The following is a 5,358-nucleotide window of genomic DNA, read 5'->3' on the forward strand; positions in this document are numbered from 1 at the left end:
AACACCTTCACTCTTTTTCAATGTATATATATATATATATATATATATATATATATATATATATATATATATATATATATATATATATATATATATATATATTTATTTATATATATATATATATATATATATATATATATATATATATATATATATATATATATATATATAAACATATGTATACATTAAACCCTTCATTTCATGTTGTATCAATTTTGATACAAAGTGAAATAACCCCCATTGAATCTACACAAATGTTAAAATCTGAGTTTTTAATATGCCATACTCTAGCTTGATCACTTTTGACCCAACTTCATACCCAAAACAGACTATAGGTGTGTTTCGTCTCACACAATTCGAGTTTGATTCCGTTTTTTTACACTGGTCGGACAGCTGTGATCGAGGTGTTTTTGAGAAAATAATAAAAATTCACAGGCCGTGTTTTTCTTCTTGAAAAAAATATTCACCAATCTCAGGTGAGTAATTTTACCTAAAAATAAGTTGTTTGCATACTATTTCTTTATATTTGTGCTGATAATGTCCAATTACGGTATGTAACAGTTTTGATACACCATGCAACGGTATGACCATGACACTTGCTGGGACTACTGTATAGTGACTTTTCTGTAGTATAATAATTAGTTGATAGAACAATTCCTAACATCTAGTAGGTAGACTCTAGTCAACTGTTGGTTCTTACACTAGCTTAGGTTTGTTTTTCTTTCATATTTTTACAATAATAATATGTAAATTATAGAAGAAAAATAGTGTCAAAATCTGTAACAATAGTAACATAGTCAAGCTGTAGACTATTGTATACTAATTTTACTTAGATTTAGCACTTACTCAGTACTATATACATACAGATGATCAGTGTGCTACTATAATAAGCCTATAATAAAGGGTGTACAGTGTAGTGCTGCTATTGAAGACCAAAAAAAGTGTCATAATGTATAACAATAATAATATAGTATTAGACTGATATTTACTAGCTACTGCTTAGAATAACTTGCATATAATTCTCTAATCATACTAATTCATACACAGAGACAGTGTTTGGGTCTAATAAGCTTAGAAAGTAGTACAGTAATTATTATTATAGAAAATAAGTAATAATATTAGGCATAGGCCTACATACTTAGTCTACTTATTATTTACTTCATATCGGTACGCAAACAGTAATAATTACTATAGGCAGTGGTGGTTTACTTATGTTTATAATAGTAATTAAAACTTAATTTATAAATCCATGAAGTTCATGAATGATTAGAGATTGTTTGGTGCAGACATTGTTTTATTTATTTTTACAGGATCTCTTTTTGTCTAGAGCGAGCGATAAATTTTGTCGCAAAACTGTTCTGAATGAAATAGATGGTAGACTTCAAGGAGAATGTAAATGAAAGTGAAGTTGGTGTAATATTTGATTATTCATCTTATGAAGTTACAATCTAATAAAAAGGCCTATAGTACATATTGAACTTATCACTTGCAATAATTGTTTTTAAAAAAAATGGCATAATAATATTTGATTGACATTCTTGCATATAGTATTTAAACTTGCAAATAAAATCCTAATCCTCTAGTATATAAAAAAGTAGCAGTGATACATTATTTTTATTTAAATTATAATTTAATTTGTGCATGCATGAAGATAAAGTAAATAAATCTAGAAATAATATATAGTTTCTTATAGTGAATTTTTTTTTTTACAGGATGGGTAAAGATTCTCACAAAAGAATTCTGTCTGAAATAGAGACTGCACATTTCTTTGGTCACTAATGTCTAATTATTCATCTATTTATTTACCTAATGTTGAAGGTGTTACTGTAACTGAAATTGAACACTTAGAAAGTGATGTAGAGAGAATAAAGGGATTGGTTCGGAGCAAGTAAAGCGGTAGACTTTATTCTGATATACATTTATAAGCTGTAGGCCTACATTTATAAGATGTACATTCATAAGATGTAAGCAGATGCTAGTCCAGCAAAGTGGTTAACTAAAACACATGAATGTTTTCTATTATTTGTGAGGAATAGGAACTGACCAACATAGTTTTTAGTGCAAGGCCTTCCGGCTGTTCAAGATTATTTTATTTCACACCATGGATAAAGACTATCTTAGTATACTGGGTGAAAGGATTTTCTAGATCTACATTGCACAGAGGAATCCAGATAAAGCTTGAAGTCTTTGATATAGAAGAAATAAATCAATTCATTGGCTTCTACCAGTCATGTCTCTGGTTTCATTGCATAGGAAAAAGTTCTAATAATGGCCAAATATCAGCATTGTAGATATATTCTAATTTCTTTCATATAAACAAGTTTGAGTCATTAAAAACTACTTTGCATTTAAAACAAAACAATTTCAAATTATACTAGATAGAGGTCATGCTGAGCAAAGTGATGCTGCTTATTGACTTACACAATAAAAAGATGCATGATTACTAAGAAATATGACATAACTGGTAATAGCAATATTGTGAAAAAAATGTAAATTACTACCTTGTAAATGAATGTCTGATGCTCCAGATTTGGGATGAATAAGTGTTTTACTCAAATTAATAATTACTCAATAAATTTTCAATGATAAGTAAAAAATACTTTTTTGTCAATTTTAACAAATTTTTACCCACCATTGCATACTGTAGGAGAGCTTTATGCTTTTTAAAAAAATTATTATCTAAAAGTTAACACAACATTTTCTTTCGATACAATCTGTCTGTTGCCGCCGTTGTCGACAGCGTATAAATGGATCGAAAGTATTTACCGTAAAATATATATTACTTGAGGAAAACCTCGATAATTACATTAATGCTCTTTAGCTAACCGTGTGTATAATTCTAAGTCGAAATATTAGTTTGAATTACGATTCCCTCTGCTCCTTAGACCGATAATTATCAAAGTTCAAAACAATGTAATTATATTTTTAATATACCGTTTCGCGGTTGTCGAATCGCAAAATTTCTTTCTCAAAACTTGGCCCGGGACATAAAACACACAATTAACATCAGTATGTAATCAGTGAATATTGATTAAACAATTTTCTATTCGTCAATAGAAAATATCCTGTCCCTAGCTTTAAGTCTAGAGACACGCACGGGCTACTGTACACTGATATTATGCTGAACGTGTTCTACATCCGTGTAGAAGTGGTGATCCCCACCTCGTTATCTTAATGTGTGCTTCTGTTTATGTTATTATTACTTTTTAAAATTCTCTTATCTTAAGTTGAATTCAAATAATTCAGTACTACACCTGAATATTGTGTATCCTATACAAATATATTCAATGTAAGTTTCCTTGTCTCTAATAAATATATATATTAGAGCTCTCATTTGTCTAAGTGTTTGTATTTTGTTTAATTCTAATTATACGTTTTCATTATTTTGAACATTGATTTTGCTTAACTTTATCTCTGTGTACAAAATACAAATAGTAATGTATAATTTATTTTCTACTTTTTAGTGCATTAGTACATAACAGCTTGTTATCAAAATGTTTTTATGGAAATTTTTTACAAGCTTTTATTTAACTCGCTTCCTCTGGTTGTCGACAGTCTGTCGTCAGTCTGTCTCTCTAGATCGAAACGCCCTAGCGAATTGCAGGCACTTCTAACTGACAGATACGCCTCGTAGTTAGTACGTGGGTCATCACGTTCAATAAGCGTGCAATGGTTTTTAGGCATGCATCCCTAGTGTAAATAGCACATATAAAGTACTGAATATTTTTTTATAAAAACGTTTTAATAAGAAGCTTTAACGCACTAATGCACTAAAAAGTAGAAAATAAATTACACACCACTATATATATTACTATAAAGGAAAGCGTGGATCTCTTCCTAAACATTAGTAAAGGTATGCAATAGATACTAAAGTGGGCCAATATATAGAGAAAACGGATAATTCCACTTAATTAAGGGATTAATTCGAGTGTTAAATAGTCTTTTAAGAGGTGCAAGCCGAAAGTTTGAGGGGGGGGGGGGTGCAAATTGAAAATTCAAAGTTTGTACCCGGTAAGGGTCGCTACGCCTCTGGGGGGTGACACCATTAAGTGCCGCACCGGGTGACACACGACCTCGCTACGCCACTGCTAATTAGACCATTTTCATCCAAGCTATTTATTCTAATATGTAAAAGAAAATACATATCAATATTGAAAAATGACTGTGAGGATAAATGTTCTTACTTGAAAATAAATTCTGTGAAAGGAATTAACATAAAGTATTCCATAAGCATATGATAAAATAAAAATAAAAATGAAACACAATAAAAATGCAACTCGATGTTTTTGATTTTACAAACATTGAATATTTAATGTGTTTATAATTCAAAATTGTTATACCACTTTATATTCCTATTATAACATAAATTGTAGTTGTTAATACTTTCAATGAAAAATAGAAAAAGTAAAATGGCATAAGAACTCGACTAAAATAGGGCATGCAACAATGATTCTTTTGACTGCTTTGTTTACTGTAGCCCAATTATCAGCTGTAAAGCCATAAGTTAACATTGCGGGTACCTATGGCCAGAAACAAAAATACCGTGAGAAAAGTGTCAATCTTTTTTATCGTTACTAGATTTTCCAGGACCAAAAACTGAACCCTAGCGAAATGTGTTCAGTGACTTTGAATTATCAGTCATAGCCGGTGAGGAGGTGGGGTGCATTTAAGAAATAACGAGTTATAAAATAAAAAAAAAGTTGTTTTTTGCACAATGAACATGGGGGAACAATTGCTTAAATTAAAGGTTTAGACCTCTTGACCTTTAAAATTTAAAAGGTATAATGTTTTGCCGTTTAAAGCAAAAAACAATCAAAGTGTAACATTTGTTAGAAATATGAAACCTAACAAAAAGGTCATTAAAAAATCATATTTTCTGTTGTGTGCGTATAAAAATGAATTGTACATACTTGTTTTGTTTTGTATTTTTTAAATGTTATATGTTTTAAAGACTTTTGAGAAAAAAATGCTGGTTGTTTCCCTTAGCTAATATGCATCCAAACATGATTATTTACAAATAGGCGGGAGATAACAAATCATAGCGCAATCAATGTCTAACAAACGTTGAATTATATTTCCTGAACATGCTTTTAAAAATATATTATTGTCAGTCTGTTTTCGTCTTAGGCAGCATCAGTCGGTGACCCTGGAATCTAGAACTACTGATCTAATGTGCTTAAATAAGTCAGCCACAAAATATCACTTGTTAAGTCGAATAATATTTTGGAATATTAATTTTGTGAAAGTATAAGAGATTATGTAAATCTTCCAGATACATAACCTCTTTTTTTTTAATCAACCTTTATCACCGTAACTTGGTATAAGTGTTATTGTTAATATTTTTTCAATATAAATCAA

At 29.8% G+C, this 5,358-nt stretch overlaps 1 long non-coding RNA gene across 2 annotated transcripts; it reads left to right on the plus strand.

Annotated features, from left to right (window-relative positions):
• Positions 1–201: 201 nt before the first annotated feature.
• Positions 202–2,627, plus strand: LOC131950093 (uncharacterized). Of its 2 annotated transcripts, none has more exons than XR_009388281.1 (3): positions 202–476; positions 1,311–1,413; positions 1,713–2,627. It is a non-coding gene; the product is annotated as an uncharacterized LOC131950093 (long non-coding RNA). The 2 variants fall into 2 exon arrangements; XR_009388280.1 differs by having other exon boundaries at positions 1,311–1,407.
• Positions 2,628–5,358: the final 2,731 nt, after the last annotated feature.

The sequence above is a fragment of the Physella acuta genome, unplaced genomic scaffold, assembly GCF_028476545.2.
Source record: "Physella acuta isolate Inbredline_101_S28 unplaced genomic scaffold, ASM2847654v3 ptg000736l, whole genome shotgun sequence".
Classification (NCBI taxonomy): domain Eukaryota; kingdom Metazoa; phylum Mollusca; class Gastropoda; family Physidae; genus Physella; species Physella acuta.